At 40.5% G+C, this 24070-nt stretch overlaps 1 long non-coding RNA gene and 7 pseudogenes across 2 annotated transcripts; 1 reads left to right on the top strand and 7 right to left on the bottom strand.

Moving 5' to 3' along the window:
* Window positions 1-537: 537 nt before the first annotated feature.
* Window positions 538-4435, top strand: LOC147987178 (uncharacterized). Of its 2 annotated transcripts, XR_015617587.1 has the most exons (4): window positions 538-917; window positions 1001-1069; window positions 1146-3926; window positions 4091-4435. It is a non-coding gene; the product is annotated as an uncharacterized LOC147987178 (long non-coding RNA). The 2 variants fall into 2 exon arrangements; XR_015617586.1 differs by having other exon boundaries at window positions 538-1069.
* Window positions 4436-6541: 2106 nt separating this feature from the next.
* Window positions 6542-7340, bottom strand: LOC125538170 (uncharacterized; annotated as a pseudogene).
* A 32-nt stretch (window positions 7341-7372) lies between these two features.
* Window positions 7373-7919, bottom strand: LOC147987177 (uncharacterized; annotated as a pseudogene).
* Window positions 7920-9811: 1892 nt separating this feature from the next.
* Window positions 9812-10568, bottom strand: LOC125538169 (uncharacterized; annotated as a pseudogene).
* A 1335-nt stretch (window positions 10569-11903) lies between these two features.
* Window positions 11904-12573, bottom strand: LOC125538168 (uncharacterized; annotated as a pseudogene).
* A 3474-nt stretch (window positions 12574-16047) lies between these two features.
* On the bottom strand, window positions 16048-17225 carry LOC125538166 (uncharacterized; annotated as a pseudogene).
* Window positions 17226-18015: 790 nt separating this feature from the next.
* Window positions 18016-20301, bottom strand: LOC125538165 (uncharacterized; annotated as a pseudogene).
* Window positions 20302-21955: 1654 nt separating this feature from the next.
* LOC125538164 (uncharacterized) lies at window positions 21956-24021 on the bottom strand (annotated as a pseudogene).
* Window positions 24022-24070: the final 49 nt, after the last annotated feature.

Genomic DNA, 24070 nt, shown 5'->3' with positions numbered 1-24070 from the left:
CTAGCTAGTTAACAGAAACTTGTTGTTTCAGTTACATAAAAGACTGTAGAGTACACAAGGACCTGCAAAAGCCTAAAAACTAAACTAGCAAGATCTTATTTCGGAAACAGCATCTTCTACGAGCTTCTCAATAGTTTCTAGAACTCTTCGGCTGAGTTGACTGTGTTTTGAGGATGTTTGAATAGCTTCGCCACAATGAATCACTACACCACGACACTACATTCCCTACAGACATGTGTTGGGAAAAGTCACTTTCGGCGACCGACTGTTGGTTGGAAAAACTTGTGACGAACAATCGGTCGGGAAAACTTGTAAACAGGAACGGACAGTTGGTCGGGAATGTGAGCACAATTATTGTCAAAGGATGGGTCGGGAAAGCTCTAAAGCCCATCCATACATCGGTCGGGAAATAACCCCGACCAACGGTCTGTAGGAAATGGGCCAGCGCGCGCGTATAGAAATTTTAGCGCCCCCTTTTGGCCCAAAGCCCGCGAAATGTTTCCCCACAACACATTAGTCACCACGCACGGGAGAGGCAAATCCCTATCCCCTTTCTCATTCCCCACGCGCGCCACCATGGGCACCCGCTGCTGGCCTCTCCACCCGGCGTTCGCGCTACCCTGCCCCCCGCACTACCCTGCTGGCTTGCTGCCCCCACACGCTCAAACCCTCTTCTCAACCCCAGTGCTCTCTCCTCACCTCGTCGTCGTCACGGCGGGCACCGTGTAGATCTGGGGCTTAATTTGCTGCAGATCCCAAGAGCGACGGGGCTTAACCTGCTGTAGACGGGGGAGACAGGGCGGGCACCGTGACGAAGCACTCCCTAGAGGCGCTGGTGCTTACCTCTTGTGGAAGCTTTCAAGGTTGGGATCCCGGCGAGCGACGTCATCAGCTCCGGCACTTACCTCGACTCCCAGGTTCCCGTTCCTCCTTGCAAAAAGAGAGACTTGACTAGAGTATCACCTGTTCATCTTTCACCTTTTTCGTCCCATCCTCCTAGATGAGCATGGCAGAAGAAAGTGACGAGATTGCTACTAAGACAAGGCTGTTGTCACTTGAACTGTTGCAGGTTAGTTTACATCCTGGAGGCTGCTAATTTTGATTTTGTTTGTTTAGATGATATCTGCTGATTCTTTTACCTTCAGGGATTGTTACACTTGCGCCCGTGCATACGTGCTCATGTGCATCCATGTGTGGCTCTCTAATCAGATCCAGCCACTGCCTCCCTATACAGCAGGGGCCAAACTATGCGCCGCCCTACGCATAGTCGGATCTCTAATCAGATGAGCTGCCTCCACTATTGTACGCATGTTAAGCTGGGACGATAAAATTGCATGTGGCAAGTGATTGACCATCTACTGATTGATTTTGCAGATCTAGCAATCTGGATAGCTAAATATGTTATATAGCGGCCTCTATGATTTAGGACGTCCTGTTTTTCGGGAAATGATTCAGGGCATCTGAAACATGTGGAAAAACATATATAGCATTAGATAATTAATCTCACGGTTGGTCATATTATGATGCTCAGTAAACTTAAATAAGTTATACGGTTAACTTTTATGTCTTTGTCATGCTTCCCAGAAAAGATAATGGTAATCACAATAATATGCCACTATTTATGAAGAAAAACACTTGTTGTACTATATTTGCAGCACTCAGTTGCATGGTTCTCTTGGTTCTTTAAAATATATAGGTTAACTTGAGCTAATTTCTTAGCATGTGTATGAGCATAGTTACGAGGCATCCAAAGCAAGGAGAGGTTAATTTCTTAGCATGTGTATGAGCATAGTTACGAATGTATGGGATGAACAGAACAATTTCCAATTTGACCCGTATTTGGTCACGCAAGGTTAGCTTTTCTATAGCTTTTATTGATGAATTTGAAAATACATACAATGCCTTCTGAATCTGAGCAATATCCCCACAATTTTTTTCTGTATCACAAAGAGACCACCATGATGAGTATGTGTTCCAATGAGCAAGTGGTGCTAGCGTAACTCATGAATAAGGGAACACTATATCAAGGCTGTGAAGAAGGCTACCATCGAGACAAAGAGCGATCACCCCAAGGGTTAATGCGTGGCGTAGAAGGTTATCAAAAGAACTATGTCATTTTTTAAAATTAATTTCCTAGACAAGTACACTCGCACATGCATCTTTGCGACAAAATAAAAACTGCACTACTCTCTCTCTCTCTCTCATCTAATGTTATCAGAAGTACTAATTGTGGATTTCATCGCTATTTTCTCCAAAAACTCTGTTTACTATCCCTTCCAATGTAAGTTTATTACTATGTGATTAGAGAAATTAAGAGGTATATGCGCATACTATAAGATCATGATCAGTGGTGTACAGAAATCCTATGAAGTGAAATACACAACGTATTTTATATATACTATCTGTCGTTAAATTCCAATGTATGTATATTGAGATATTTGTTGGAAGTGTCATTAATGCAAACCATTGTGCTGTAATACTTCACGCAGGATATCTAAAGGGAACTCTTTTAAATTATGGTCTTATTCTACAACTATGATTAAGGGAGTATGCACGGGTTGATGAAAATGTCGCACAATTAATTCTATGTTGTATCACCCAATGGACAGCAGCTTCCTTGACTTTATTTTGTTCTCATCTAGTGGCATGGTATTCTGCCATGTTCCCTTGTCTTTATGTACAGTTTCGATGTCCAGTGAAAAGACCAAATCATTTACTTAGTCGCTCTTGGCCTGTTCTGCTATCATGGTTTTACTGATGTTCACATTCCAAATTAACAATTAGTTGCTAGTGGGTGTTGTCCTTGCTGAAATGCTCACTTTATGGATTCCAAAGCTTCTTTTTTTACATCTGAGCGTTGGAGTGCTTCCAATTAAAGGACTTGTATTATTATGCATGGCTAATTAATACACTTCTATAACTATGGAATTTTGATATTTGTTGTACTAAAACTCCACTATGACAACCGGTGCACAACAACAACTTTGTAATCCATGTGCAGCTTCTAGGTTCTGGCTTTGTAGTGTGCATCATATCTAGCTAAAAAATGTAATGATGTGAAACTATGTTAGATCTTGCTGGTGTGCTGCTTGTCAACCTTGCTATGTTGTTGTCTGCTGAATTCTGGGTGTACATCGACGCAAATGAACATGGAAACAACTTCAGAACTATTCTTCACATTTTTTACTAAAAATTCGAACCACTGAACATGATCACTTCCATATCTCTGAAATGAGAATTTACTCAAGTTTCTATTCTGCTAGCGATAGTTTTGTTGTCATGTTCATATAAGAAAATGCCAAATACAAATGGCCTTCATTAGCATTACTATATTAGCAACACAATATGTAGTAGCAAACCCCAACATAAATGATATCTTTAGTTCCTATGACAGATATAGATGGATTATTAGTTCATAAAGCAAGCGATACAACAAAAAAACTAAGTGTTATGTATTTGTGAATCAGAAAAAGGTGAACTCTCTCTCTTTCTCTCTCTCTCTCTCTCTAGGGTCTCTTGAACATATTCACTTCTTCCTGCATGATTTCTCTCCCCTTTTTAGATTTATTTTTGTGTTTGCCAACTTCGTAGTTTTACTTATATTCCAGTGAGCTCTGTTCTATACTGGTGTAGTTATGTTTGTAATGTTTTTTCTCCTTGTGTGCTGATTTTGCAATGGTAATTGGTTTCTGTACTCTGCAAGCCTGATGATGCTAATTGAAATATCCTTTATCATGTTGCAGATGCTTAGCAAATGCTTTCGCTGTTACCTGTTCTTAATCAGTTGCTACTTTTTCTTAATCATCCGATTTCTTACTCCTTTCATTTATGTAGGAATGGCATGTAGGTAGTTATCCCCCATGGGCACATAGACCAGGATACATTGTATCTCAGGATATAGGAAACACAAAAGAGGTGTGCTAAAGGTACACGCCCTTCTAAAATTTCTAGAAGGGTACCCCTTTTCCTGTCTCAGTGGTAATGAATTATCTTCAGTTGCTTTGGTATGAAATGATGTTGAAGGCAGCTTAGAGAAAATATAATGGTCTGTAGTTGGTGCGGAATATTTATTGGGTATTTTGACTTGCAGATGTTCAAGCTGGAGAATGTTCTCCAATGGGATGAAGAACGAAGGCTTTGATGTCAAGTGCGAGAATGATGAAATGATCTTGCTGGAAAGCTGTGAGGATGGGTAGTAGTTGCCCACTACAAGGAGCCAAGGCAGATGATGTTTTGCAGAAAACAAAGTGATGAACTTTTGCTCTCAGACAATGAACTATCAAGTTTCCTCTATTTAATTAGTTACATTAGTTTATTTATAGGAAACTTGGCTGCTCATTGGTTCATAACAAATGAACTATTTATATGTGAAAATTAATGAATGTGTATGACTATTGTTTGGTTCTGGTTTAATATTGTTGAATGATGCATGTTATTGTTATGTACGAATATGTAACTTGATGGACATTCTGTTGGTAATGTGAAATCCTGCTATGGGAGGGCTAACAGATGTTGGTCGGCAAAACATACCTTGTCAGACCAGGAAAGGCTAATGCTTGGCCCCATAGGATGTTGGTCGGGAAAGAACAACCTATCAGATAGTCGGTCGGGAAATCTCTTGGCTGCGCTAATGGATTGTTGGTCGGGAAAGATTACACTGTCTGATAGTCGGTCGGGAAAGGCCCATGGCAACCCCAACAGACTGTCGGTCGGGAAAGGCCCACGGCAACCCCAACATACAGTTGGTCAGGAAAGATACACCATAGCTGACAAACAGTCGGTCGGGAAAAATATGTCGGTCGGGAAAGGGTTTTCCCATCTGGACTTTCCCCAACAGACGGTGTCGGTTGGCAATACTCTTTCCCGACCGACTGTGTGTTGGGGGAACTTGTATTCCCGACCAACCTAGTTGTTAGGGATGTAGTGTTGTGGTATAGTGAATGTTTGGACATTGAGCAACGACCTCGTGTCCCGAGCATACAAAAAGAAAAAAAATAGAAAAACATCATTAGAAACACAAAGATGGGGGATGTTGATAGGAGTCATATTCACAACACTAGTGTTTCGAAAAACAAAAAATGTTATTTAGCTACTCCCTCCTTCCATCTATATAGGGCCTAATACGTTTTTCGAGGCTAACTTTGACCAAATGTTAGAGCAATAATATATGACATGCAACTTACACAAAGCATACCGCAAAATTCGTATGTGAAAGGAGCTTTCAATGATATAATTTTCACATTATACATCTCATGTACTATTAGTCTTGTCAATAGTCAAAGGCGGTCTTGAAAAACGCATTAGGCCCTATATAAATGGAGTACTAGTGTTGCATAGAAAAAATGGTTATACCGTGTTGAATGGCTTCATCACCCTTGCTATTAGATTCCATGTATAGAATAACAAAGAATCCACAATCAAACTTGCCAAAAAAAAGGTACACCTAAAAATGCTTCCTGAAACAAATGTAGAAAGTTGTGGATGCGCACATGAAAGAAAAGAAAAATGAAAAAGATAATAATACGTTGTTGATTGCTGCGGGTACCCCTTTGGGCTGAAACAATCGAACTTGTCAAGATCAAGCTTCCATAGGTTTCGTTCTCGGACCAGAGTTTTGAAGTTTGTTATCTACACATATAATATCAGAAAAATTAAGATATAAAAATATGGCACGGTGACGTCTTCTTTGATTGGCACAACATCAATTTGATACGAGAAAAAGAATGAAAATGACCAAACAAAGATGGAAAAAAGCGGTGTAGTTTTCATACCAGATTGCAACATGGGTGCTCAAGGTTGCTGACGTAGTCAGGGTCGTCGCTCCTGGAGTCAAAAAACATTGAATTGTTTTTGCATCAAGTTCGCAACAACAACTTCCCAATGTCCATCCTTGACAATGGTGAAGAAGAGCTGCAATATTAACATTTTTTTCACAAACCCAGATGATGATGCACTAAAATATAGCTGTGAAAAGATAGCTTATAGCATTATAAAAAATTCAGTAGCATAAGAACTATAAAAATTCAGTCAGAAAGCTATGAACTACAGAAAGCTTACCGGGCAACCGGCTGAATCCTACGAAAGCTCTCTGGAGTCGGAGATGAGGGACTTGTTCAAATCCCCATATCTAACCTACGTAGTATAGTTTACTAGATACATAATAGTCTCAGTAATCACCAATTTTAAAGATACATGAAGCAATGCGGCTTGGAACATACTCTGTTCATCCCATATTAGTTGTCACTAAAATGGATATATGTAGATGTATTTTAGTGTTAGATACATCCGTTTAAGCGATTACTACTATGGGACGGAGGGAGTAGTAGTGTTGAAAAACATGCTATCGGATGCATCATTGTACACATCAGGAGTTCTGTTTTATGGATATTGGGCCAAATAGAAATAGAAACAAATATCCATGTCCTAGTATTTGCCTTGTATAATTCCGAACACACCAATCTAAGATAAATCAATCAGAATGTTTCTTGGGACAAGGCTACGATTTCTTTAATTGGTAGGCATGCTATGGGGCCATTTTTCTTTATCGAGAGTAATATGTGAAGATAGATCTAGAGAAGCCTTCCGATCTTTCAAAACCATAACGATTGTATTTTCCTGGGCGTTGGGTGCAACATAGGATGACACACATGACCAGGAGTATAATTGCTAGGTGGCCTCAAGTGTTGTGAATCTGCAATAACATAGAAGGTCTCAAGCCGTTCGCTAAACATCCAATGTTTCTAGTATGGAGAAATACCATTATTGTTCCATAATCTGTAAGTGTCTAAAATATTCGGGTGCAAAATTTGGAGGACGATGGGAAATGAAGACTTGATCTCTTATGCAAGGAGGATGCCAATGTAAGAAGCCTTGATATTCTCAGGCGTGAGAAAGATGTCGAGGAAATAACCTTTGACCTGGTAGTCGAGGCGGAGGATTCCAAGCATGTAAGTCGTGACCTAGTAGTCTAGGAGGACGATATGGACAATATGAGTCTTGCTCTGCTAATACCAGTGGGGCTGACGAAAATATAGGCCATCATCTACTGGTGCATGATGAGATGAACATGATATGTCATTGATCTGAAAGAAGTGGAGGATGATGTCCATGATAAGCAAGTACCAAAGGAGGACAACGAGGGAATAAGGCTTCCATGTATGTTTTCTCAATACTTAATTCTCCCTTGCATGTATTTACCAGCGATTTTTGGTCCGGCACAACAAACTGATTAATGACTCTTTGTTTGTATCAACTATTGATGTGCCTTTCCATAAACCATATTTTTCAAGGACACTTACTATGTGCTTCTTTTCAGGACATACATGAATATTTGAACCATATTTCTCCTATAAAGGGGATAAAAGTGTATGTCTCATTTTCCAGATAAGCCTTCCGATATTTTAAAACCATAGCGATTGTTCCCAGACCATGGGTGCGACATGAGACTCCACACACAACCAGGAGCAGAACCGCCAGGTGGCCTCAGGTGTTGTGAATGTGCAATAATATGGTCAGTCTCAACTCATTCGCTAAACATCCAATTTTGTTGGTAAGGAGAAATACCGTTTTTGTTTTCAAGATCTATTAACGGCCTGAAATATTCTGGTGCAAAATTGTTAGGACGATGGGAAATGAAGCCTTGATGTCCAGTGCAAGTAGGATGCCAATGAAAGGTACCTTGATGTTTTAAGGCATGAGGAGGATGTTGTGGATGTAACACTTGACATGGTAGTTCAGTTGAGGTTGCGGAGCATGTAAATCATCACCTAGTAATCCAGGAGGAGTTAATGGAAAATATGAGCCTTGCTCTACTAGTACAAGAGGAGTAGACAAAAATATAGTCCATCGTCTACTCGTGCATGAAGAGAATAAACATGTATACGATCTTTGGTCTGAAATAAGAGAAGGATGATGTCCATGATAAGAAATTACTAGAGAAGGACAATGATACGTCTCCAACGTATCTATAATTTTTGATTGCTCCATGCTATATTATCTACTGTTTTGGACATTATTGGGCTTTATTATCCACTTTTATATTATTTTTTGGGACTAACCTATTAACTGGAGGCCCAATATAAAAGTGGGCTGGGCTGGGCCTCCAGTTAATAGGTTAGTCCCAAAAATAATATAAAAGTGGAAAATAAAGCCCAATATTGCCCAAAACAGTAGATAATATAGCATGGAGCAATCAAAAATTATAGATACGTTGGAGATGTATCATGCTTTCACATGAGCTCCCCTGGTATCTTGTATTGTCACAATACTTATCTCTCCCTTGCATGTTTTTCCTAGTAATTTTTGGTCCCATGCAACGAAATGGATTATTGAGTCATGGTTTGTATCAAGTGTTGACGTTCCTTTCCAAAACCCATGTTTTTATAGGACTATTATTATGTCCTTCTATATGGGACATACATAAATATATGAACCACTTTTCTCCTAGAAAGGGGGAGAAGTGTATGTTTCATTTTAGGGAGAAGCCTTCCGATCTTTCAAAACCACAGCGATTCTTCCTGGACCTTGGTTGCAATATGGCACATAACTCATGCCCAAGAGTAGAACCGCTAGGTGGCATCAAGTGTTGTAAACCCACAATAATATATTCAGTCTCAAGTCATTCGCTAAACATCAAATGTTGTTGGTCAGGAGAAATACTGTGGTTATTTCCATGATTTATTAAGGCTTGAAATATTCTGGTGCAAAATTGGGAGGGCGTTGGGAAATCAAGCCTTGATCTCCTGCGCAAGAAGGATGCCAATGCGAGATGCCTTGGCATTCTGGGGCATGAGAAGGATGTCGAGGATGTAACCCTTCACCTGGTAGTTTGGTTGAATATGTCCATGAGGAGGATATGAACAATATGATCCTTGCTCCGCTAGTACCAGAGGAGGACGCCAGAAATATAGGCCATCCTCTACTATGCATGAAGAGGATGAAGAGGGTATAATCATTGGTCTAAAACAAGAGAAGGATGATGTCAATGATAAGCAAGTACCAAAGGAGCACAACGATAGAATATGACTTGGTCTAACAGATAATACAAACTTACCATATGTCCCTTCTTGTGCTTCCACATGAGTTCCCTTGTTTTCTTCTATTGTGACAATACTTATCTCTCACTTGCATGTGTTTAGTGGTGATTTTTGGTCCCGTACAACGAAATCGATTATTCGGTGTTGGTTTGCATCAACTATTGATGTGCCTTTCCAAAAGCAAGCAAGTACCAAAGGAGGACAACCATAGAATAAGACTTACAATTATGTGCTCTAACAAATAATACAAACTTACAATATATATATCACTTCTTGTGCTTCCACATGACTTCCCCCGGTTTCTTGTTTTGTCACCATACTTATCTCTCACTTGCTTGTGTTTAATGGTGGTTTTTGGTCCCCGTCAGCCATTCTCGCGGCGGTTCTATCTGCCGGGAGAACCACTATCCCGACAGTTTGTCTGGCCTTTAAAGAGCCTTCTCCCGGCAATTTTTCTGTCCTTACATCAGTATTGTGGTGTAGTGGATTATTGGGTCTTGGTTTGTGTCAACTGTTGGCATGCCTTAACAATGGGAATATTTTTCGAGGACTATTTTTATGTCCTTCTCTCCAGGACATACATAAGTATATGACCCATTTTCCTCCTAGGAAGGGGGAAAAGTCTATGTTCTATTTTCCAAAGAAGCCTTCCGATCTTTAAAAACCATATCAATTGTTGACCCTGGGTGAGACATGAAACACAACTCACGATAAGGAGTAGAACCACTAGCTGGACTCAAGTGTTGTGAAGCTGCTATAATATAGTCGGACTCAAGTCATTCGCTAAACATCCAATGTTGTTGGTCAGGACAAATATCGTTGTTGTTTCCATGATCTATTAAGGGCATAAAATATTCTAGCACAAAACTGGGAGTATGATGGGAAATGAAGCCTTTATCTCTCGCGCAAGGATGATGCCAATGAGAGATGCCTTGACATTCTGGGCATGAGGAGGATGTCGAGGATGTATCCCTTGACCTTGTAGTTCAGTTGAGGATGGCGAACATGTAAATTGTCACCTAATAGTCTAGGAGGAGTATATGTACTAAGGCTTTCTCCAGAAGTACTAGTGTGGGATGCTAAAAGTATAGGCCATCGTCTACTCGCGCATAAAGAGGATGAACATCATATTATCGTTGATCTCAAAGAAGATAAGGTTAATGTCCATGATAAGTAGGTACCAGAGGAGGAAGACAATATAATAAGACTTACTAACACATAATACAAACTTACCTTATATCACTTCATGTGCTTTCACATGAGAGTTCCCCCAGTATCTTGTATTTTCACAATACTTATCTCTCCCTTCCATGTGTTTAAGAGTGATTTTTGGTTCCATACAACGAAACCGATTATTGAGTCCTTGTTTGTATCGACTGTTGATGTTCCTTTACTAAACCCATGTTTTTATAGGACTATTATTATGTCCTTCTACCCGAGACATACATAAATATATGAACCACTTTTCTCGTAGAAAGTGGGAGGAGTGTATGTTTCATTTTCCAGAGAAGCCTTCCAATCTTTCAAAACCATAGCGATTGTTCCTCGACCTTGGGTGCAATATGGGACACAACTCATGACCAGGAGTAGAACCGCTAGGTGGCCTCAAGTGTTGTGAACCTGCAATAATATAGTCGGTCTCAAGCCTTTCGCTAAACATAAAATGTCTCTGGTTAGGAGAAATACCGTTGTTGTTTCCATGATTTATAAAGGCTTGAAATATTCTGGTGCAAAATTAGGAGGGCTATTGGAAATCAAGCCTTGCTCTCCTGTGAAAGAAGGATGTCAATGAAAGACGCCATGACATTCTGGTGCATGAGAAGGATGTCGAGGATGTAACCCTTGACCTGGTAGTTTGGTTGAGGATGTCGAGCATGTAATCGTCACCTAATACTCCATGAGGACGATATGAACAATATGATCCTTGCTCTGCTAGTACCAGAGGAGGACGCCAAAAATATAGGCCATCCTCTACTGTGCATGAAGAGGATGAAGAGGGTATAATCATTGATCTGAAATAAGAGAAGGATGATGTCAATCATAAGCAAGTACCAAAGGAGCACAACGATAGAATACGACTTGGTCTAACAGCTAATACAAACTTGCCATATGCCCCTTCTTGTGCTTCCACATGAGTTCCCTTGTTTTCTTATATTGTGACAATACTTATCTCTCACTTGCATGTGTTTAGTGGTGATTTTTGGTCCCGTACAACGAAATCGATTATTTGGCTTGGTTTGCATCAACTATTGATGTGCATTTCCAAAAGCAAGCAAGTACCAAAGGAGGACAACCATAGAATAAGACTTACAATTATGTGCTCTAACAAATAATACAAACTTACCATATATATATATATCACTTCTTGTGCTTCCACATGACTTCCCCTGGTTTCTTGTTTTGTCACCATACTTATATCTCACTTGCTTGTGTTTAATGGTGATTTTTGGTCCCCGACGGCCATTCTCGTGGCGGTTCTATCTGCCGGGAGAACCACTATCCTGACAGTTTGTCTACCCTTTAAAGAGCCTCCTCCCAGCAATTTTGCTGTCCTTACATCAGTACTGTGGTGTAGTGGATTATTGGGACTTGGTTTGTGTCAACTGTTGGCATGCCCTTCCAAAGGGAATATTTTCCGAGGACTATTATTATGTCCTTCTCTCCGGGACATACATAAGTATATGACCCATTTTTCTCCTAGAAAGGGGGAAAAGTGTATGTTCTATTTTCCAGAGAAACCTTCCGATCTTTCAAAACCATATCAATTGTTGAACCTGGGTGAGACATGAAACACAACTCACGATAAGGAGTAGAACCACTAGCTGGACTCAAGTGTTGTGAAGCTGCTATAATATAGTCGGTCTCAAGTCATTCGCTAAACATCCAATGTCGTTGGTCAGGACAAATACCATTGCTGTTTCCATGATCTATTAAGGGCATAAAATATTCTAGCACAAAACTGGGAGCATGATGGGAAATGAAGCCTTTATCTCTCGTGCAAGGAGGATGCCACTTAGAGATGCCTTGACATTCTGGGCATGAGGAGGATGTCGAGGATGTATCCCTTGACCTTGTAGTTCAGTTGAGGATGACGAACATGTAAATTGTCACCTAATAGTCTCAGAGGAGGATATGTACTGAGGCTTTCTCCACAAGTACTAGTGTGGGATGCTAAAAGTATAGGCCGTCCTCTACTCGCGCATAAAGAGGATGAACATCATATTATCGTTGATCTGAAAGAAGATAAGGTTAATGTCCATGATAAGTAGGTACCAGAGGAGGAAGACAATAGAATAAGACTTACTAACACATAATACAAACTTACCTTATATCACTTTATGTGCTTTCACATGAGAGTTCCCCCGGTATCTTGTATTTTCACAATACTTATCTCTCCCTTCCATGTGTTTAGGAGTGATTTTTGGTGCCATACAACGAAACCGATTATTGAGTCCTTGTTTGTATCGACTGTTGAAGTTCCTTTCCAAAACCCATGTTTTTATAGGACTATTATTATGTCCTTCTATCCGAGACATACATAAATATATGAACCACTTTTCTCCTAGAAAGTGGGAGGAGTGTATGTTTCATCTTCCAGAGAAGCCTTCCAATCTTTCAAAACCATAGCGATTATTCCCGGACCTTGGGTGCAATATGGGACACAACTCATGACCAGGAGTAGAACCGCCAGGTGGCCTCAAGTGTTGTGAACCTGCAATAATATAGTCGGTCTGAAGTTATTCGCTAAACCTCAAATGTCGTTGATCAGTAGAAATACCGTGGTTGTTTCCATGATTTATTAAGGCTTGAAATATTCTGGAGCAAAATTGGGAGGGCGATGGGAAATCAAGCCTTGATCTCCTGCACAAGAAGGATGCCAATGAAAGAGGCCTTGACATTCTGGGGCATGATAAGGATGTCGAGGATGTAATCCTTGACCTGGTAGTTTGGTTGAGGATGTCAAGCATGTACTCGTAACTTAGTAGTACAGGAGGATGATATGAACAATATGATCCTTGCTCTGCTAGTACCAGAGGAGGACGCCAGAAATATAGGCCATCATCTACTATGCATGAAGAGGATGAAGAGGGTATAATCATTGATCAGAAACAAGAGGAGGAGGTCGTTGAGAGGAAAGTACCAAAGGAGGACAATTATAGATTAAGACTAACAATTATGTGGTCTAATAGATAATACAGACACACCGTATTTCACTTCTTGTGCTTCAACATGAGTTGCCACGGTTTCTTGTATTTTCACAATATTTATCTCTCACCTGCATGTGTTTAGTGGTGATTTTTGGTCCAGTACAATGAAAAGGATTATTGGGTCTTGGTTTGAATCAACTCTTGATGTGCCTTTCCAAAAGCAACAAGTACGAAAGGAGGACAACGATAGAATAAGAGTTACAATTATGTGGTCTAACAGATAGTACAAACTTACCATATATCACTTCTTGTGCTTCCAAATGACTTCCCCTGGTTTCTTGTGTTGTCACGATACTTATCTATCACTTGCTTGTTTTTAGTGTTGATGTTCAGTTTCGTAAAAGGAAACCGATTATTGGGTCTTGGTTTGTATCAAACTGTTAGCATGCCTTTCCCAAGGCCATATTTTTCGTGGACTGTTATTATGTCCTTCTCTCCGGGACATACATAAGTATATGATCCATTTTCTCCTAGAAAGGGAGAAAAGTGTATGTTTCATTTTCCAGAGAAACCCTCCAATATTTCCAAACCATACAAACGGTTGATCTTGGGTGCTATTGGATTATATGGTAGGGTGCGTCAACTGCAAATTAAAATTTACCTACGCGCAAAAAAACCAAGTACATGCTATGGGAGATGGATCACAGATCTTTACCACTAGACACGCAGTGCCGTGCAGCGGAAGTAGAGTTCAGGAAGTGCGTCCAAAGTCGTATCCTCCTCATCCGATCTCGCTCGAGCAGCCAGAGTGGATCCCGTGTACAAGTTCGCCGGAGCGGCACAAGTGCACCGCCTCTAACGATATCCGCGTGTGCAAGAGGAACACTGTGCGGCGGACTACTAGGTGCAATCACACAGTCGGCGGCAAGTGGAGATGGCTATTCGCAACACATGCAAACACTAGTGATAGTGCCGAAGTGATCAACCGCATGAGTGTGCCCAACCCCCACTATATATAGGCACTCGTCGTGGGCTCAACATTTGGGCCTCGCACAAATCCTAAAGCCCACAAGTCTACTTGGCGATGATCCAAGTCCAGCTCGGATCACTTCCGATCGGTGTCCTCGGATCCAACCTCGTAGGTTCTTTCTCTTAAGCGCGACACCCCTTAGGTTCAAGTCGGCTTGGTCATAGTTCGGATCACCTCCGACCTACACGGTTGGTAGCGGCCTCTAGCAAGGCATGCCGACCACCAAGTAGACTATGAAGCTAGTTAGGTAAACCTATACAACATGTCACACTCATGTTCCCTTTGTGACATGATATATGTTGTCGGGCTCAAGGCGAGTCTGTTATCCTTGTGCTAGCCCGGCCACTTTCTCATTCCAGTGATGCCAACCACTAACCAGATTATCTCATAATCCCTGTCACATGGCCATGCTTATCTTGGTCGGATCACACGAGGGCCCCAGAGTTTATCTCGCCTGATCGAAGGGGCAAATCCCATCTTTCTCGACCATGTCTCGCAGCATGGGTCTGGAGAAGCCCGAAACCTACCTTTGTAACTACTCAGTCACCGAGTAGTGTTTGGTCGGCCCAAAGCAGGTCTGTCACCATCCCGAGTACATGCTCCATCTTAGGTCTTAGGACATAGAACGTATGTTGTACTAGAGACTCACAGATGACATGTCGCTGTGTCTCATAGTTGGGTCTATCCGACTCGGACCTTATGTCAACTCGGATTCAACATAGGATCCGACTATGTCAAATTCGACCAGACCCTTCCGAGTCCATATTATCTGGTTAGCATCCAATGCTTCATGGCTAGTGAGACCAAGCCATCAACCATGTCATATGCTAGTCTAGTCGGCTGTGCGTCCACATAACCCTTTCGACTAGGAACCTTTTAGGACATTCATCATACAGTGCATAGTCCCACAAACAAGTCACATACTTGCTGATACACATCATTGACAATCTCCAAGCACTATCTTTATTCATAAGCACATAGGAAATATCATCATACATGATTGCCTCTAGGGCATATCTCCAACATGTGCGACATGGGACACAACTCACGACGAGGAGTAGAACTGCTAGGTGGACTCAAGTGTTGTGAAGCTGCTATAATATAGTCAGTCTCAAATCATTCGCTAAACATCAAATGTCATTGGTCAGGAGAAATACCGTGGTAGTTTCCATGAATTCTTAAGGCTTGAAATATTCTGGTGCAAAATTGGGAGGCCGATGGGAAATCAAGCATTTGTCTCCTGCGCAAGAAGGATGCCAATGAAAGACGCCTTTACATTATGGGGCATGAGAAGGATGTCGAGGATGTAATCCTTGACCTGGGTGTTCAGTTGAGGATAACGAACATGTAAGTTGTGACCTAATTGTCTAGGAAGACAATATGTACTAAGGCTTTCTCCACAAATACCGGTGGAGGACGCTAAAAGTATAGGCCATCGTCTACTCGTGCATAAAGAGGATGAACAACATATTATCGCTGATCTGGAAAAAGACAAGGTTGATGTCCATGATAAGCAAGTACCAGAGGAGGAAGACAATAGAATAAGACTTACTAACACATAATACAAACTTACCTTATATCACTTCTTGTGCTTTCACATGAGTTCCCCCAGTATCTTGTATTGTCACAATACTTATCTCCCCTTTGCATGTGTTTAGCATTGATTTTTTGTTCCCATATAACGAAACTGATTATTGAGTCTTGGTTTGTATCGGCTGTTGATGTTCCTTTACAAAACCCATATTTTTATAGGATTATTATTATGTCCTTCTATCTGAGACATACATAAATATATGAACCACTTTTCTCCTAGAAAGTGGGAGAAGTGTATGTTTCATTTTCCAGAGAAGCCTTCGGATCTTTCAAAACCATAGCGATTGTTCCTGGACCTTGGGTTCAATATGGGACACAACTCATGACCAGGAGTAGAACCGCTAGGTGGTCTCAAGTGTGAACCTGCAATAATATAGTCGGTCTCATGTCGTTTGCTAAATCTCAAATGTCGTTGGTCATGAGAAATACCGTGGTTGTTTCCATGATTTATTAAGTCTTGAAATATTCTGGTGCAAAATTGGTAGGACGATGGGAAATCAAGCCTTGATATCATGCGCAAGAAGGATGCCAATGAAAGAGGCCTTGACATTCTTGGGCATGAGAAGGATGTCGAGGATGTAACCCTTCACTTGGTAGTTTGGTTGAGGATGTTGAGCATATTGTCGTCACCTAGTACTCCACGAGGAGGATATGAACAATATGATCCTTGCTCTGCTAGTACCAGAGGAGGATGTCAGAAATATAGGCCATCACCTACTGTGCATTTAGAAGATAAGAGGGTATAATCATAGATCTGAAATGAGAGGAGGAGGTAATTGATAAGCAAGTACCAAAGGAGGAGAACGATAGAATAAGACTTACAATTATGTGGTCTAATAGATAATACAAACACACCATATTTCACTTCTTGTGCTTGAACATGAGTTGCCCCGGTTTCTTGTATTGTCACAATAATTATCTCTCACTTGCATGTGTTTGGTGGTGATTTTTGGTCTAGTACAATGAAAAGGATTATTGGGTCTTGCTTTGTATCAACTGCTGATGTGCCTTTCCATAAGAAAGCAAGTACAAAAGGAGGACAAAAATAGAATAAGACTTACTATTATGTGGTCTAACCGATAATACAAACTAACCATATATCACTTCTCGTGCTTCCACATGACTTCCCCCGGTTTCTCGTATTGTCACAATACTTACCTCTCACTTGCTTGTTTTTAGTGTTTATGTTCGGTTCCGTATAAGGAAATCAATTATTGGGTCTTGGTTTGTATCAACTATTACCGTGCGTTTCCAAAGGCCATATTTTTCGAGGACTGTTATTATGTCCTTCTCTCCGGGACATACATAAGTATATGATCCATTTTTCTCCTAGAAAGGGAGAAATGTGTATGTTTCATTTTCTATAGAATCCCTCCGATCTTTCCAAACCATACCAATTGTTAACCCAAGGTGCGACATGGGGCACAACTTACGATGAGGAATAGAACCACTAGGTGGACTCAAGTGTAGTGACGCTGCTATAATATAGGCGGTCTCAAATCATTCGCTAAACATCCAATGTTGTTGGCGAGGACAAATACCGTTGCTCTTTCCATGATCTATTAAGGGCATAAAATATTCTAGCGCAAAACTGGGAGGACGATGGGACAGGAAGCCTCTATCTCGTGCGCAAGGAGGACACATTTGAGAGATGCCTTGACATTCTGGGCATCAGGAGGATGTATCCCTTGACCTGGTAGTTCAGTTGAGGATGATGAACATGTAAGTTGTCACCTAATAGTCTAGGAGTAGGATATGTACTAAGGCTTTCTCCACAAGTACTAGTGGAGGAAGCTAAAAGTATAGGCCATCATGTATTCGTGAATAAAGAGGATGAACATCATATGATCATTGATTTGAAAGATGACAAGTTTGATGTTCATGATAAGCAAGTACCAGAGGAGGAAGACAACATAATAAGACTTACTAACACATAATACAAACTTACCTTATATCACTTCTTGTGCTTTCACATGAGTTCCCCCAGTATCTTGTATTGTCACAATACTTATCTCCCCTTTGCATGTGTTTAGCATCGATTTTTTGGTCCCATATAACGAAACTGATTATTGAGTCATGGTTTGTATCGACTGTTGATGTTCCTTTCCAAAACCCATATTTTTATAGGATTATTATTATGTCCATCTATCTGAGACATACATAAATATATGAACCACTTTTCTTCTAGAAAGTGGGAGAAGTGTATGTTTCATTTTCCAAAGAAGCCTTCGGATCTTTCAAAACCATAGCGATTGTTCCTGGACCTTGGGTTCAATATGGGACACAACTCATGAACAGGAGTAGAACCGCTAGGTGGTCTCAAGTGTGAACCTGCAATAATATAGTCGGTCTCATGTCGTTTGCTAAATCTCAAATGTCGTTGGTCATGAGAAATACCGTGGTTGTTTCCATGATTTATTAAGGCTTGAAATATTCTGGTGCAAAATTGGTAGGACGATGGGAAATCAAGCCTTGATATCATGCGCAAGAAGGATGCCAATGAAAGAGGCCTTGACATTCTTGGGCATGAGAAGGATGTCGAGGATGTAACCCTTCACTTGGTAGTTTGGTTGAGGATGTTGAGCATATTGTCGTCACCTAGTACTCCACGAGGAGGATATGAACAATATGATCCTTGCTCTGCTAGTACCAGAGGAGGATGTCAATAATATAGGCCATCATCTACTGTGCATTTAGAAGATAAGAGGGTATAATCATAGATCTGAAATGAGAGGAGGTAATTGATAAGCAAGTACCAAAGGAGGAGAACGATAGAATAAGACTTACAATTATGTGGTCTAATAGATAATACAAACACACCATATTTCACTTCTTGTGCTGGAACATGAGTTGCCCCGGTTTCTTGTATTGTCACAATAATTATCTCTCACTTGCATGTGTTTGGTGATGATTTTTGGTCTAGTACAATGAAAAAGATTATTGGGTCTTGCTTTGTATCAACTGCTGATGTGCCTTTCCATAAGAAAGCAAGTACAAAAGGAGGACAAAAATAGAATAAGACTTACTATTATGTGGTCTAACCGATAATACAAACTAACCATATATCACTTCTCGTGCTTCCACATGACTTCCCCCGGTTTCTCGTATTGTCACAATACTTACCTCTCACTTGCTTGTTTTTAGTGTTTATGTTCGGTTCCGTATAAGGAAATCAATTATTGGGTCTTGGTTTGTATCAACTATTACCGTGCGTTTCCAAAGGCCATATTTTTCGAGGACTGTTATTATGTCCTTCTCTCCGGGACATACATAAGTATATGATCCATTTTTCTCCTAGAAAGGGAGAAATGTGTATGTTTCATTTTCTATAGAATCCCTCCGATCTTTCCAAACCATACCAATTGTTAACCCTAGGTGCGACATGGGGCACAACTTACGACGAGGAGTAGAACCTCTAGGTGGACTCATGTGTAGTGACGCTGCTATAATATAGGCGGTCTCAAATCATTCGCTAAACATCCAATGTTGTTGGCGAGGACAAATACCGTTGCTCTTTCCATGATCTATTAAGGGCATAAAATATTCTAGCGCAAAACTGGGAGGACGATGGGACAGGAAGCCTCTATCTCGTGCGCAAGGAGGACACATTTGAGAGATGCCTTGACATTCTGGGCATCAGGAGGATGTATCCCTTGACCTGGTAGTTTAGTTGAGGATGATGAACATGTAAGTTGTCACCTAATAGTCTAGGAGTAGGATATGTACTAAGGCTTTCTCCACAAGTACTAGTGGAGGACGCTAAAAGTATAGGCCATCATGTATTCATGAATAAAGAGGATGAACATCATATGATCATTGATTTGAAAGATGACAAGTTTGATGTTCATGATAAGCAAGTACCAGAGGAGGAAGACAACATAATAAGACTTACTAACACATAATACAAACTTACCTTATATCACTTCTTGTGCTTTCACATGAGTTCCCCCGATATCTTCTATTGTGACAATACTTATCTCTCCCTTGCATGTGTTTGTCAGTGATTTTTGGTCCCATACAACGAAACCGATTATTGAGTCATGGTTTGTATCAACTGTTGACGTTCCTCTCCAAAATGCATGTTTTTATATGACTATTATTATGTCCTTCTATTCGGGACATACATAAATATATGAACCACTTTTCTCCTAGAAAGAGGGAGAAGTGTATGTTTCATTTTTCAGAGAAGTCTTCCGATCTTTCAAAACCATAGCGATTGTTCCTAGACCTTGGTTGCAATATGGCACACAACTCATGACCAGGAGTAGAACCGCTAGGTGGCCTCAAGTGTTGTGAACCTGCAACAATATTGTCGGTCTCAAGTCGTTCCCTAAATATCAAATGTTGTTGGTCAGGAGAAATACCGAGGTTGTTTCCATGATATATTAGGGCTTGAAATATTCTGGGGCAAAATTGGGAAGGCGTTGGGAAATCAAGCCCTGATCTCCTGTGCAAGAAGGATGCCAATGAAAGATACCTTGAGATTCTGGGGCATGAGAAGGATGTCGAGGATGTAACCCTACACCTGGTAGTTTGATGGAGGATGTCGAGCATGTAATCGTCACCTAGTAGTCCATGAGGAGGATATGAACAATATGATCTTTGCTCTACTAGTACCACAGGAGGATTCCGAAAATATAGGCCATCATCTACTGTGCATGAAGAGGATGAAGAGGGTATAATCATTCATCTGAGATAAGAGGAGGAAGATGTCATTGGTAAGAAAGTACCAAAGGAGGATAATCATAGAATAAGACTTACAATTATGTGGTCTAATAGATAGTACAAACATACCATATATCACTTCTTGTGCTTCAACACAAGTTCCCTCGGTTTCTTGTATTGTCACAATAATTATCTCTCATTTCCATTTGTTTAGTGGCGATTTTAGGTCCAATACAATGAAAAGGATTATTGGTTGTTGGTTTGTATCAACTAGTGACGTGCCTTTCAAAAGCAAGCAAGTACCAAAGAGGACAACAATAGAATAAGACTTACAATTATGTGGTCTAACAGATAATACAAACTTACCATATGTCACTTCTTGTGCTTCCACATGGCTTCCCCCGATTTCTTGCATTGTCACAATACTTATCTCTTAGTTGCTTGTTTTCGGTGTTGATTTTCAGTTCCGTATAAGGAAACCGATTATTGGGTCTTGGTTTGTATCAAATGTTAGCATGCCTTTCCAAAGGCCATATTTTTCGAGGACTGTTATTATGAGCTTCTATCCGGGACATACATAATTATATGATCCATTTTCTCCTAGAAAGGGAGAAAACTATATGTTTGATTTTCTACAGAAGCTTTACGATCTTTCCAAACCATACCAATTGTTGACCATGGGTGCGACATGGGACACAACTTACGACGAGGAGTAGAAGCGCTAGCTCTCAAGTTGTGAAGCTGCTATAATATAGTCGGTCTCAAATCATTCGCTAAACATCCAATGTTGTTGGTCATGAGATATATCGTTGTTGTTTCCATGATCTATTAAGGGCATAATATATTCTAGTGCAAGACTAGGAGGATTATGGGAAATGAAGCCTTTGTCTCCCACAAAAGGAGGATGCCAATGAGAGATATGCCTTGGCATTCTGGGCATGAGGAGGATGTCGAGGTGGTATCCCTTGACCTGGTAGTTTAGTTGAGGATGACGAACATGTAAGTTGTCACCTAATAGTCTAGGAGGAGGATATGTAATAAGGCTTTCTCCACAAGTACTAGTGGAGGACGCTAATATTATAGGCCATCGTGCACTCGTGCATAAAGAGTATGAACAACATATCATCGTTGATCTAAAGAAGATAAGTCTGATGTCCATGATAAGCAAGTAGTAGAGGAGGAAGACAATAGAATAAGACTTACTAACACGTAATACAAACTTACCTTATATGACTTCTCGTGCTTCCATATGAGTTCCCCCGGTATCTTGTATTGTGACAATACTTATTTCTCCCTTGCATCTGTTCAACAGTGATTTTTTGTCCCATACAACAAAACCAATTATTGAGTCTTGGTTTCTATCAACTGTTGACGTTCGTTTCCAAAACCCATGTTTTTATAGAACAATTATTATGTCCTTCTATCCGGTACATACATAAATATATGAACCACTTTTCTCCTAGAAAGGGGGAGAAGTGTATGTTTCATTTTCTAGAGAAGCCTTCCGATCTTTCAAAACATAGCGATTGTTCCTGGACCTTGGGTGAAATATGGGACATGATTCACGAACAGGAGTAGAACCCCTAGGTGGCCTCAAGTGTTGTGAACCTGCAATAATGTAGTCCTTATCAAGTCATTCACTAAACATCAAATTTTTTTGCTAAGGAGAAATACCGCAGTTGTTTCCATCATTTACTATGGCTTGAAATATTTTGGTGCAAAATAGGGAGGGTGATTGGAAATCAAGCCTAGATCTCCTGCGCAAGAAGGATGCCAATGAAAGAGGCCTTGACATTCTAGGGCATGAGAAGGATGTCGAGGATGTAACCCTTGACCTGGTAGTAGTTTGGTTTAGGATGCCGAGCATGTAATCGTCACGTAGTCCTCCATAAGGAGGATATGAACAATATGATCCCTGCTTTGCTAGCATCAAAGGAGGATGCCAGAAATATAGGCCATCATCTACTATGCATGAAGAGGATGAAGAGGGTATAATCATTGATTTGAAATAAGACGAGGAGGATGTCATTGATAAGAAAGTACCAAATGAGGACAATGATTGAATAAGACTTACAGTTATGTGGTCTAATAGATAATACAAACATACCATATATCACTTCTTGTGCTTCAACATGAGGTCCCCCAGTTTCTTGTATTTTCACAATAATTATTTGTCACTTGCATGTGTTTAGTGCTGAATTTTGGTCCAGTACAACGAAAAGGATTATTGGGCTTTGGTTTGTATCAACTAGTGATGTGCCTTTCCATAATCAAGCAGGTACCAAAGGAATACGACAATATAATAATACATACAATTATGTGGTCTAACAGATAATACAAACTTACCATATATCACTTCTTGTGCTTCCACATGACTTCTCTCGGTTTCTTGTATTATTAATACTTATCTCTCACTTGCTTGTTTTTAGTGTTGATTTTTGGTTCTGTATAAGGAAACTGATTATTGGGTCTTGTTTTGTATCAACTGTTAGCGTGCCTTTGCAAAGGCGATATTTTTTAAGCACTGTTAATATGTCCTTCTCACCGGGACATACATAAGTATATGATCCATTTTTCTCCTAGAAAGGGAGAAAAGTGTATGTTTCATTTTCCAGAGAAGCCTTATGATCTTTCCAAACCATACCAATTGTTGACCCTGGGTGCGACATGGGACACAACTCACGACGAGGAGTAGAACCGCTAGGTGGACACAAGTGCTATGAAACTGCCATAATATAGTCGGTCTCATGTCATTCGTTAAACATCCAATGTTGTTGGTGAGGAGAAATACCGTTGTTGTTTCCATGATCTATTAAGGGAAAAAAATATTCTAGCACAAAACTGGGAGCACGATGGGAAATGAAGCCTTTATGTCCCGTGCAAGGAGGATGCCAATGAGAGATGCCTTGACATTCTGGGCATGAGGAGGATGTCGAGGATGTATCCCTTCACCAGGAAGTTCAGTTGAGGATGACGAACATGTAACTTGTCACCTTATAGTCTAGGAGGAGGATATGTACTAAGGCCTTCAACACAAGTACTAGTGGAGGACGCTAAAAGTATAGGCCATTGTCTACTCGTGCATAAAGAGGATGAACAACATATGATCTTTGATCTGAAAGAAGACAAGGTTGATGTGCATGATAAGCAAGTACCAGTGGAGGAAGACAATAGAATAAGACTTACTAATATATAATACAAACTTACCTTATATCACTTCTTGTGCTTTCGCATGAGTTACCCTAGTATCTTATATTGTCATAATACTTATCTCTCCCTTGCATGTTTTTAGCAGTGATTTTTGGTCCCATACAACGAAACCGATTATTGAGTCTTGGTTTGTATCAACTGTTGACGTTCCTCTCCAAAACCCATGTTTTTATAGGACTATTATTATGTCCTTCTATCTGGGACATACATAAATATATGCACCACTTTGCTCCTAGAAAGGGGGAGAAGTGTATGTTTCCTTTTCTAGAGAAGCCTTCCAATGTTTCAAAACCATAGTGATTGTTCCTGGACCTTGGGTGCAATATGGGACACAACTCATGACCAGGAGTGGAACCGCTAGGTGGCCTCAAGTGTTGTAAACCCATAAT

The sequence above is a fragment of the Triticum urartu genome, chromosome 2A, assembly GCF_056163025.1.
Source record: "Triticum urartu cultivar PI428250 chromosome 2A, HENAU_Tu73, whole genome shotgun sequence".
In the NCBI taxonomy this organism is placed as follows: domain Eukaryota; kingdom Viridiplantae; phylum Streptophyta; class Magnoliopsida; order Poales; family Poaceae; genus Triticum; species Triticum urartu.
The sequence above is the reverse complement of the archived record's forward strand: the minus strand, read 5'-3'. Positions and strand labels throughout refer to the sequence as shown.